This window comes from Staurois parvus, unplaced genomic scaffold (genome assembly GCF_062004578.1).
Source record: "Staurois parvus isolate SC_StPar_1 unplaced genomic scaffold, SC_StPar_1.0 ptg000078l, whole genome shotgun sequence".
Classification (NCBI taxonomy): domain Eukaryota; kingdom Metazoa; phylum Chordata; class Amphibia; order Anura; family Ranidae; genus Staurois; species Staurois parvus.
The window spans coordinates 8,349,951-8,363,165 of record NW_028317874.1 but is presented as its reverse complement, the minus strand read 5'-3'; positions in this window follow the sequence as shown (position 1 = coordinate 8,363,165).

Genomic DNA, 13,215 nt, shown 5'->3' with positions numbered 1-13,215 from the left:
ACTGAAGCGGGGATAGCCAGCGGCGAGGCAGGCCAGTGAGGAGGGAGTTGCAGTAGTCGAGTCGTGATATGATGAGGGAGTGGATGAGCTGGATGAGCAAATAAATCTGGACACTATGGGGTTTATTTACTAAAGCTGGAGAGTGCAAAATCAGACTCACTTCTGCATAGAAACCAATCAGCTTCCAGGTTTCATTGCCAAAGCTTCATTGAACAAGCTGAGGTTAGAAGCTGATTGGTTTCTATGCAGAAGGGAGTCTGATTTTGGACTCTCCAGCTTTAGTAAATAAACCCCTATGTGAACTGCTGAACATCCAGAAGTCCAGAACTTCCCCATACCACCACAGCCTGAATGATTTAACTGCGCCTTGCTGTACATGCTGGGGACGCTACCTCTGGAGAAAAATCAACATTGGGGAAACCAGATAGCTGCAGTGGCCCATGCCTATGACAGCACAGTGAATGATGCTACCGGGTATCTTTCTTATAGACTGATGTTGGGTAAAAAAGCTCACTTGTCTGTCGACTTAGCCTTTGGGACTTCTGTTGACCATACTTCTCTAACTTCTTACAAGGGGTATGTAACAGGCTGTTAAAAAATCTGAAGTCAGCGTGTGAGAGAAACAAAGAAGTCTCTGCTGCTAGAGAACAAAGAAACAAGAAGAAGTTTGACCTCAAAGTGACGATACAAGACTTTCATCCAGGAGATCAAGTTCTGTTGAGAAACATAGGAGTGCCAGGGAAACAGAAGCTAGTTGACCGATAATGATCCCAGCCTTTCATCATTTGAGGACAGCTGCTTGGGCTACCAGTCTACCAGATTCGCCCCGATGGAACGACTGGGCCATTTAATCTATTGCCAATTTCTGGAGCCATCCAGTTATCCCAACCTCCCGATCATGACCCGCCTGATAACTCCAACTTGAGACCCAGAGCATACCCAAGTGCCACCTGGAGGGTAGTGGAGGGTTGTGGAGTAAGAGGGTGATGAAGACGAAATGACACTCGACTGGCTGTATGCTCCTTTGTCAGAAAACATCCACAGGGCTCCTCAACCTGAGGAAGCAGAGTATCTTACTTCAGAACTGGAGGGCCCCATTTTTCCCCTTTCAGATCGAGTGGAGACAGCGGATACCCCTATGGAGGAAGATTTCAGGGCAATCCTTGGCCCCCCTGCCACTGATGTGGTGAAGGACGTTGCCACCGAATGTCCAGAGGAACCATAACCTTGATACTACACCTCAGAGCAAATCTGTGAACCTGAAACTGCAGATGCTGTGACCTCTAGACTTAGGCAGAACACCTATAACATACTTGGAGAACATTCTGATGAACTCATACATACTACGCAACCTTCAAGCCAAATGCCAGACCCTCTCACTGTACCTTTGGTGAAGGCTGATCCTGAACCATCCTTTGACACTACTAGGTGGGCCACTAACATTTTACTGGCCTGTCACCAAAATGACTTAACCTTATCTGATGATTTGTACAATTTGTTTTTGAAGAATCCTTCTATAAGCCAGTTATTCACTAATTAATATTTTGGTTGATGTATTTTACAACTTGTTAATATTAAACTCTGTCTATTAACTGATTGGCACTCACCCCTTCCAAGAACTTTATTCCGTCTTTGGGGACCAAATATTTTCAGCGGGGGGAGGATGTAGCCGGGAACTGGCTACAATAATATGAATTCAGTGGACATTACCTACTTAGCTCCAGACTGTCCAGTTTCTGCCTCTAGTGTTGCACTCAGCCTGTTTGCATCATATTCCCTAGCCTGGCAGTAAAGTACTGTGGGACTTGTAAACCTGGATTCAGCCATAACTGGACTCCTGAGCCTTCCATAGACTACACATCCCATAAAGCTGCAAAATGGAAAGGGGTATTATGGGAAAGGTTAGTTAAGGAGCTGTTTGGTGGGCCTGTGCTCCTTCTCCCCGTTGTCCACACCTGTGTGCTAGGACTGCTGTCCAGTGATCTGGATCGTGGCCCACTGTCACCCTGCCATCTGCTATTATGTCAATACAGGTGGGCATACACCGCTCTAGGCTATCGTCACTGCCTGCTTCTGGGGAATGGTGGACCACCTTGAGGACATAAACCGGGATTGCCAAGCCCCACCATACCAATCACCCAGGGCTGCTGTCCCACCTTTCTTCCTGTGTGTGCCAGTCCTGCATTTTCCTGTGTGTGCTGAACGTGCATCTTTCTGTGTTTGCCCACAATTCCCAGGAGCTGGTGAGCAAGCTTAAGTCTAACAATCCTCTGACCCTTCAACAACACCCCTATCACAAGAACTCTACATACTAATCTCACAGTCTGGATCAGAGAAACATTTCTTTAATGCTTTATTTACATCACAGCTGACTTGTCTATCTAAATACCCCAGTGGATTTACTAAACTTACTAAGCTCCAACATGCCAGCGAAGACTGTGTTCAGGCCTGACACTTGGACTGTTTTGCCTGACCTATCCTGGGTGCTATCTCAGCAATTGGCTGACTGACACTTTAATACAAAATGCTGTGCTTAATACAAGTACTTATTGTGATTAGCTTGTCTTGTGTCTGTGAATCATTTGAAGGCGGTAACCATAATGTCTGAACCTAGAGTGTCAGAGGGGTTGGGAAGTTCTCAGTATCAGGACAGCTTGGGAAGACCAGCGACATCCAGTGCCCCCTATGGGGGTAGCGCTACATTTACTATATGAAGAACAGTATAATACTGGAGTGTGATGTGGAAGAAGAGCAGGAAGGTGATATACAGATATGTCAGCACTGCCTGCAGGATGAAAGAGAAACAGTAACTATGGATGGAACACATACTGTACATACAGCACAGAGCAGTTCCTAGGACTCCAATAATGAATGATGATCTTACTGAAAATATACTTTAAAATCCATCCTACATAAATAAAAGTGACCAGACATAAAATGAGTATGGACTCTTTGCACTAAAAAGTAAAGGGTAAAAGCGAGTGCTACAACCTAAAGCAGCTGAACACTAAAAAGGTAAACCATATGCCTTCAATAAAATCTGATAAAAAGGTAGTGTAGCGCTAAGAACAGTCTAAAATAAGACAAAATCAAAATAAAAGTGCAACATGTAAACGAATAGTATAAATGCACATAAATGATGGGTGCGTTATAATCCTAAAAAATACTTGCACAATGGTTATAGGTGCATCTTGGACTCACAAATGCATAAATAGTGTACAGAGTCAAATAGTAATATGCATGATAAACGTATAAGCGTAAATACGTAATAATCTTGAATTGTCCCTAAATGTTAAAAGACAGATCTCCAGATAACTTAGTTAGGTGCCAGTGTGCATATAATCCTCAGATGCGTCTGCTGATAAATGTATAAAATGCACACTCACCAGATGCGCTAATAAAAAGCGCATTGTATCAAGTATAGTCGATCAGCCACGGGTCCCTTCTAAGGGTAGTCCGGGATATAGCCTGGGGATGGATGGCCTTCCTCTAGTGACAGAATTGAAGTAGCCAGTAAAGATAGTTCAGCCTCTTCCAGGCGCTGGGACGTTCACTGGGGATCGCTAGGGGATTAAGGTGCTCGGTGCAAAGCGAAAGAATAGGGATAATCCCATAGTGTAGTCATTTTCAATGATACTTTAATGATAATAAAGAATATATACAAAAAAAGTACAAATGCTGCAGTGTATGGTAGGAGCAATATAATGACCATATATAAATATATATAGGCATACCCCTTTTGACAAAGTACATTTAGTATGAAACGCATCAAGGAGGAGCCCCTGTAAGCCGTTGACGTCAAGCCGTCGGATCACGGAGGTCCGGCGGCCACCTAATGTTACCAGCTGGTTAGTTTTATTTGTACGCAATTGTGATTATATTGCTATATTGTGATTCATCTTTTTCTCTATGGGGTTTAGGTCAGGCGAGTTTGCTGGCCAATCAAGCACAGTATTCCCACAGTCATTGAACCAGGTTTTGGTGCTTTAGGCAGTGTGGGCAGGTGCCAAGTTCTGCTGGAAAATGAAGTCAGCATCCCCATAAAGCTCGTCTGTGGAAGGAAACATTAAGTGCTCCACAATCTCCTGGTACATGGCTGCGTTGACGCTGGATTTAATGAAACACAGTGGACCAACACCAGCAGATGACATGGCTCCCCAAATCAACACAGACTGTGGAAACTTCACACTGGACTTCAAGCATCTTGCAGTGTGTGCCTTTCCATTCTTCCTCCATACTCTGGGTCCTTGGTTTCCAAATGAGATGTAAAAGTTGCTCTCATCAGAAAAGAGGACTTTGGACCACTGAGCAACAGACCAGGTCTGTTTTTCTTTAGCCCAGGTAAGACGCTTCTGACGTTGTTTGTTGTTCAGGAGCGGCTTGACAAGAAGAATACAACATTTGATGCCCATGTCCAGGATCCGTCTGTGTGGTGGCTCTTGATGCACTGACTCCAGCCTCAGTCCACTCCTTATGAAAGTCCCCAACACTTTTGAATGGCCTTCCTGACAATCCTCTCCAGGATGCGGTCATCCCTGCAGCTTGTGCACCTTTTTCTTCCACACTTTTTCCTTCCACATAACTTTCTATTAATGTGCTTTGATACAGCACATTGGGAACATCCAACTTCTTTTGCAATTATCTTTTGAGGCTTTCCCTCCTTATGGAGGGTGTCAATGATGGTTTTCTGCACAGCTGTCAGGTCAGCAGTCTTTCCCATGATTGTGATTCCTACTGAACCAGACTGAGAGACCATTTAAAGGCTCAGGAACCCTTTGCAGGTATTATGGTTTAATTAGCTGATTAGAGTGGAACACTTTGAGCCTAGAATATTGCACCTTTTCACAATATTCTAATTTTCTGAGATTGTGGATTTGGGGTTTTCATGAGCTGTAAGCCATAATCATCACAATTATGACAAATCACGACTTGAACTATCTTGCTTTGCATGTAATGAGTCTATCTCATATATTAGTTTCACTTTTTAAGTTGCATTACTGAAATAAATGAACTTTTGCACGATATTCTAATTTTTCGAGTTTCACCTGTACATACCATATTGAGTAATGGCTGTAACTTTTCTAGCAGATGGGCATCAACATGTGGCAGCATCCACAAATGGATCTTACTTTTACTACCTGCAGATACTGCTAGAAACATAAAAAGAGCACTAGAACTGTATTCCTCCTACTGGCAAAGCCTATGAAATAAAACAATGTATTAATTGCAATACTATGTCAGTGATGTATGTGATAGAGTGTGACATATGTAAAGTTTAGTATGTAGGGTGCACTATACACCCCTTAAGAATCAAAATCTCAAAGCATTTTAACGACACAAATAATTTGAATGAAAAAACATATCAAATGTCTCAAAACTTTTCAGAGACATCCATAATGGAAATCTGGATTCTTTTTCTTTTCATGATTTAGAACAGGCCAAGAAATCTTTGAGGGGCAGAAACCTACATTGCATATTATTGCAGAGAGAAGTATGGTGGATACATACATCACATACAAGAACACCATCTGGCTTAAGCAATAGATGGGATCAGGGGCGGACTGACCATTTGGAAACTCGGGCACTGCCCGAGGGCCCGGGGTTAGTAGGGGGCCCCATGAGATGCCCCTGGTACCTTTTTCATAGGCTTTTTTGAGTTTGGGCAAGGACACTATGATCCCCTATCGCCTGGGGGCCCCATGAGTTGTCAGTCCGCCCCTGGATGGGATATAGATTTATTTTTGAAGTAATCATGCAGTTAAATATTATATTTGTCAACTCTGTTGTTCCCAGCATTTTTCAGATTGTTCCTTCCAAGTGTTTTGGATCATGTACCAATTTTTCTTAATGATTTAAACCCCACCTCTGCAATTACTTACAGAGATGGCTTCAAGAGTATATAAGTGCTAGTTTTTTAGATTTATGTTATGCTATAAGAAAAGCTGTATAGTTGAAACGCATCAGTATTTCATGTACTGTATTGATAATATGTAGCCAATGACAAATAGGTGTTTTCCGAGTGGCTGACTTTTTTCTGTTGTGGATTAAATGGGGAGCTGGATGCCTTAGCCAGGGGTGGACTGACCATTTGAGCACTCGGGCAGTGCCTGAGGGCCCGGGGTCAATAGGGGGCCCCATGAGATGCCCCTGGTACCTTTCATTGGCTTTTTCATAGGCTTTTTTGGGTGTGGGTGAGAACACAGGGGCCCCATGATCCCCTATTGTCCGGGGGCCCCATGAGTTGTCAGTCCGCCCCTGGCCTTAGCCTGTGCACCGGTCTTCAGCGTCTACTCTGAAGGTATAAGCAGTTGAGCTTGGGTGTTTTCTCTGTATGGCACAATATGGTTGAGAGTTCCATCAACAACAGGTGAGTAGTTTTACTATCCAAGAAGAAGCAGGGCAGGGATTTTTTCTGCTTGGTGCCAATGCCTGCCCATAGTCCCCCTTACACAAAGATACAACTTTTCATTGTTTTAATATTTCACAGCCATATAAGTATATAGAGTCTTTTGCCAAACATAATATTCAGGGTTTTTTGGCCCATGGTCAAACATTTTGTACTCAAGGTAAATGTAAACATTGTTAAAGCTGAACTCCAGCTAAAAACAATTTTTGGCCACTTGCACTAATAAAGTGTGTGCAGTGTGCCACCGCTGCTTTATATAATGTTCTTGCATTCAATCCCTTCGTACAGTACACCCAGTGCCAAATGTCTAGCACTGAAACTTACAGTTCCGCCTGGAGTATACAGGTTACAGTGGGTTGCTCATGCAGCTCTGCCATTCTGAAAATGTCTCGTATTCTTTTCAATGAAAAGAAAGAGTCCCTCCTCCCAATTATCTTAAAGTGTTACTAAACCCACAACAGTAAAATCAGTCTGTATATGCAGTAACGCGTGCTTGTTATACTCACTGTGAAACCTAAGGGGTTCTGTATTGTGTAAAAAGGATGTTTGATCCTGTCTTCTCTGATCCTCCTCTTCTTCTACTGTCCCCAATCCACCTGCTGATAGTACAGAGCCTTGGAGCCTTTAATGCAATGCACAGCACTGTACCACATTATCGCCATAATCACAAAGCATTGGAGTTCAGCTGGTCTATAACCCTAATACGAACATCTTATAACCCTATATTTTGTCTTTTTTTGCAGAGATACAAATCTCAACATGGTAAAGATAGTGATAGTATACTCTCCAGGGGTAGACTGACAACTCATGGGGCCCCCAGGCAATAGGGGTTTATGGGGCCCCTGTGTCCTTGCCCAAACTCAAAAAAGCCTATGAAAAAGGTACCAGGGGCATCTCCTGGGGCCCCCTACTGACCCCGGGCCCTCGGGCACTGCCCGAATTTCCAAATGGTCAGTCCGCCCCTGATACTGTCATATAATCTATTGACTTTAAATGCACTGTATCCTGAGTTAACAGTGCTGGGACAAGGTCATCCAGTCCCCAGGGCAAAGATGTCACACTGCTTCCCCCTGAACTCCACCCCATTCTTGATGTGCATGCTTGGGAGGGTGCTATGCCCAGTAGTCACTCGCTTGTCAAAATCACTGCCACTGCCTCTACTCCTGTCAGCCTTGCAAGAGAAGAAAGGTGCCCGCAACCATTGCGCCCCCTCCTGCCCAGCACCTGTCCCAGCCGTTGTCCCAGCCCTGCTAGTTAACATGATATGTTGACCCTTCAGTGTATTTACTGTCATTGGCACATTCCTCTTCATTCTGCAGCATAGCCATGCTTTGCTACTCATGCCAAGCACGGCTTACAAAAAAGCTCCAAGAGTGCTTGTACAAATGTCCGTGAGACACTGTATGCACAAATAATTATGATCTGAGCCAAGCTGTAATCATAAACTGATGGCATAACAAAACCTGTAAGAATCATGTAACATTTAGTATTCTGAGACCTACAAAATATTGTATATTGATTTCACCCTTCATTTGTACACAAATGGTTAATGCTATTAAACTACTGAGCTGTATAAAACCTCCACTGCAGGAAATGTGGAATGGCACAATAACATTTTAATTATCTATGAACATGTAGGAGTTGTACAGAAACTGCAGGGTTGTCCCTGGGAAAATCTGACTCCTCCAACCATAAAATGGTTGTAAAAAAAATCAAAATTACAATGAACATAATACCTTAAAGTGGAGTTCCACTCATCCTGTCAAAAAATAAAAGTCAGCATCTACAAAAACTGTAGCTGCTGACTTTTAAAAAACAGCCACTTACCTGTCCCTTGATCCCGTGGTGTGTCCCCCGCAGCCAGTTTCTCCTGTCGTTTTGGATTCCTGGAGGCCGGCATCTTCAGCCTGTGCACCCGGCTGTGACTGCTTGCGGCTTCCCAGCCGGGTACCCACTGCGCATGTGTGAGTAGCGTTGCGCTTCATGAATAGTCCTGTAGTCTTCTGGGACCTGTCACATGTCCCAGAAGACTACGAGGAGGGAAGGAGGGAGGACACCTTCCGTTTCCGATCGCCTATGCGGTCCAACCGCAATTGGGAGCAGGTACCTGTCAAATTCGGGTACCCTCTCCCCCCCCCGCCCCCCAAAGGTGCCAATCCTTAATGGGGGGCAGAGGGGAGCAGTCCTTAAACCGGAACTTCCCCTTTTGGGTGGAGCTCCGCTTTAATCTGCAAAGCAGGACAAGAAATCTGATCCCAATCTGTCCGGGAAAGGAACAGGCACTCTTCTGCAGTGTTCCTCAGCTTCGCTCCCTTTTTTATCTGTAACGGAAAAAATCCATCACAGATTAAAAAAAAAAGTGTTGCCATGCCCCCTCTCCTGTGATTGACCGCGTACATAATTAGACAAACACGCACAAACATAATTAGACAAATAATGCACAAACACGAGACGTGGCCACGTCTCCCATGGCCGCATCCACAGATTTCTCTCCCACTAACTTCTGCTGCTGTCCCTGGATTGGCTGTTTTCCGCCTCAGCATTGTGGGAGAGGCGAAGGTGGTGCAGATCAGGGTGTCTGGGTAATCAGGGTGTCTGACTGGACAGGACTCATCAGGGGGATACACGCCGCACAGGGGTGGACTGACCATTTGGAAACTTGGGTACTGCCCGAGGTCCCGGGGTCAGTAGGGGGCCCCATGAGATACCCCTGGTACCTTTTTCATAGGCTTTTTTGAGTTTGGGCAAGGACACGGGCCCCATGATCCCCTATTTCCCGGGGGCCCCATGAGTTGTCAGTCCACCCCTGACGCCATGCACGTTATTAACCCAAGCAATGAAGATTTGTTGGGGCGTGTTTGGGAGGAGAGTCTAGTCATGTCACGAGTCCACGTCCCCAGCTCCAAGCTGACAACATGCCCACGGAAAAGGACAGCTTCTGCAGGCTAATATTAAAAATTGGAATGATATACAAAGGTAAAAATGATGTACAATGGTACTGCCTATTCGCACATTGTAGTCTTTCAGATTTATTGAACATGGGGTTTACAACCACTTTAATTCCTGACATTGTGTATGCAGTACATACTGTATGGATGTCTGCACAGATAATCACACAATAGATATGAATACATACTTATTAAGTAGTACTAAAGAACCATTATTTAAAAAAAAAAAATTTAACATTGATATTACCTTTCTTCCAACTCATCGCTGTCACATTTGTTGTAAACACAACAAAAACAGTGCAAACAAATTAAAGAGACAAAAAACAATAAACCAAATAAAGTCCCAAATAAAAAAAGTCTTGTGTTTCAAAAAAACTTCAATAAAACAATATAAACAATATAATTCCCAACATGTTCAAAATCATCTAAATGGTGCAAGTGTTCACTCACACTCCCTCAATCAGGTGATTGCCAAGTAGAAAATTACTTCAGGAATCAAACACAGATTTTGGAGTTGCGATGAGATGTTCTGAACAAATCTCTCGATTACTTCAGTATTTTCTTAATCAATACCTCCTGAGTGGATGAAAGAAAAAAAGAAAAAACAAATCGTGTAATACCACAAAAAAACTTTTTTTTCAAGTATTAACCATTACACTCACATTTAAAAAATCGACTGCAAGCTCAAACGGACACAAATCCTTTAAAACGACCCCCAGAAATCCTTTCTTGGTAATCCGCAAACTTTCGCTCATGGATGGATGGTGGATGCAAAAAAAGAAGGGGGAGAGCCTAATAGCATAACTGTATAAAGTCTTTAATAAAAAAAATTTCATATTGCACTCACACTTTAAAAGAATAAATCAAGCCTTTTGATAGACCCAATTTTCTTCTGGTAAGCTGAAAAATCAATTTTTACACATATATGATCCCAATAGCATGGAAAGAGATGAATTGGCAGCAATCAGGGAATTTAGCCTGATTTGCCCACATCAAATATGGCCGTGGAATGCCGAACCAGCATGCGTTCCACTCACCGGACGTGACGTCACACATTGTGGATTGTAAACCTGAAATTACTTCAACGTGCTTCGCCCTTCTGCCGAGGCATCATCACGGGTTCGGCGGAGATATTGATTAAGAAAATACTGAAGTAATCGGGAGATTTGTTCAGAAGATCTCATTGCAACTCCAAAATGTGTGTTTGATTCCTGAAGTCATTTTCTACTTGGCAATCACCTGATTTAGGGAGTGTGAATGAAATCCTGCACCATTTAGATGATTTTGAACACGTTGGGAACTATATTGTTTATATTATTTTATTGACGTTTTTTGAAACACGAGACTTACTTTATTTAATTTATTTACTTTAATTGTTTTTTTGTTTTATGTCTCTTTAATTGGTTTGCGCTGTTTTTTTGTGTGTATTTTGATGTTTTTTTTTCATTGTTTGATTGTGTGTTATTTTCCTTGGCGCAGGTTATTATACAAAATTACATTTGTTGTAAAGTTTGCTCTGCATGTAAATATGGAGAAATTAAGGCCTGTTATAATAATAAATAGAATACATATGTAGTGCTTACCCCAAAGGGCCTCTGAAAATAACCCAGGTCTCTCTTATTTTTTAAGAAGTTGCCAGCCCAGGTACCAGTTCCAAAGCACACCAACAAAACTCAGGATTAGTCTAGGAGTGTCTTTCTGAAGCCATACTGCAATACCTGAACACAAGCAACTAGAGGGATTAGGGTGTAGGATAGTCCAAAAATACATGCAGGTATTACAGGACAATTTCTCTAGCAAAGTTCTTGTTTAGCAGTATTTAGCCCTTCAGTTGCCGCTTGTAGTAATGTTAGAAGAAGAAGGGACAGCTAGCTAATTTGAGATTCTATTCTAAGCAGTCACAGTCCTCAAAGCAACCTCTGGTGTCTGACCCTCAAGATACCTGCACTCCTGGAGCTCTAAGCGAAAAGGTCCTACTCACAATGTCCAAAGGCAGCTCCCTAACAAGCATCCCTGCCACACTCTTCAGTCAAAGGATTCCCTTGGGACAAAGAAGCGAGTGAAAAGCAGGACATTCAGTGTTCCACAGGGAGGATACACACTACAACTTTGATAACAACATCTTACTAATCTTTACTACATACTTAAAACATGAAAACAATCACACAGTAGTCAGACTGCCACATAGATTTTGATAACTTGGTGCATGAGAAGTTCCAAAAATGGTGTAATAAGTCGATGCATTTTGCAGTAACACTTGCTTCTTCAGGATCCACTTCTTTTGGATGCAGCCAATATATCTCTCCTGTTCTTCCCGTGCATGTGTGTGTTTGCTCTGGGTACTCCAGTTTCCTCCCACACTGCAAAGACATGCTGGTAGGTTAATTAGCTCCTGTCTAAATTGTCCCTAATATGTGTGTGTATGAATGTGAGTTTGGGATCTTAGATTGTAATGGGTAGGGATTGATGTGAGTGTACAATATACATGTAAAGCGCTGCCTAAATTGTCGGCCCTATATAAGAACCTGTATAAAATTATAATAATCAGGATACAGCTCACATGTACCCTCAATCCATGGCAAAGAGGGGGCACAAGACACTACTTAAAGATTAAAACATCCCATGCTCCTCACTTTCTTCTGAGGTAGCACTATAGCATTATTGAATATATAACCGCATCAAACATGCCACCATACTATAATACCCCTGGTGGGACTCATTTTGTTAGGTAGGGGACCTATGGTGTCACTTCCTCAATGCTACCAATGCAGGGAAAATTCCCCCCAACTCTGGTTGTGTGACATCAAAAACTGCAATATATCCAAGTTTCTCCACAGAATGGCATCCAAATTCACATTCAGGAAGTGGGTCCCTAGGTCCCCTGCTTAACAAAGTTGTACCCCCCAGGGGCATTATAGTATGAAGGCAGGTTTGATGCTGTGATACAGTACTGTGCAAATGTTTATGGCAGGACTGAAATATGCTGTAAATTAAGAGAGATTTCAGAAATAGAAGTGTTAATAATTTATGTTTATCAATTAACAAAATGAGTTAAAAAAAAAAGTAAATGAACAGAAGAAAAATCCAAATCAAAGCAAAATTTGGTGTGACCACCCTTCTATGTACACTTGCACAGTTTTTTAAGTACCTCAGTAGGTAGGTTGTTCCAAACATCTTGGAGAACTAACCACAGATCTTCTGTGGATGTAGGCTGCCTCAAATACTTCTATCTCTTCGTGTAATCTCAGACAGACATCGATGAATGGGGCCCTGTGGGGGCCAAACCATCACTTCCAGGACTCCTTATTCTTCTTTACGCTAAAGATAGTTATTATTGACATTGGCTGTATGTTTGGGATCGTTGATCTACAGATTAACTTTTGGGCCAATCACACGCCTCCCTGATCATATGGCATAATGGATATGTATTTTCCTGTATTTCTCAGTATTGAGGACACCATTGATCCTGACAAAATCTCCAACTCTATTTGCATAAATGCTGCCCCAAACTTGCAAGGAACCTCCACCATGCTTCAGTGTTGTATGCAGACTTTTTAATTGTACTGCTCTCCAACCCTTCATGAACAAACTGCCTCCTATTACAGCCAAATATTTTAAATTTTGACTCATCAGTCCAGGGCATCTGCTGCCATTTTACTGCACCCCAGTTCCTATGTTTTAATGCATAATTGAGTCGCTAAGCCTTGTTTCCATATTGGAGGTATGACTTTTTGGCTGCAGTTCTTTCATGAAGACCACTTCTGACCATACATCTCTAAACAGTAGATGGGTGTACTTGGGTCCCACTGGTTTAAGCCAGTTCTGTGCTGATGGCACTGCTGGGCATCTAATGTCGAAGGG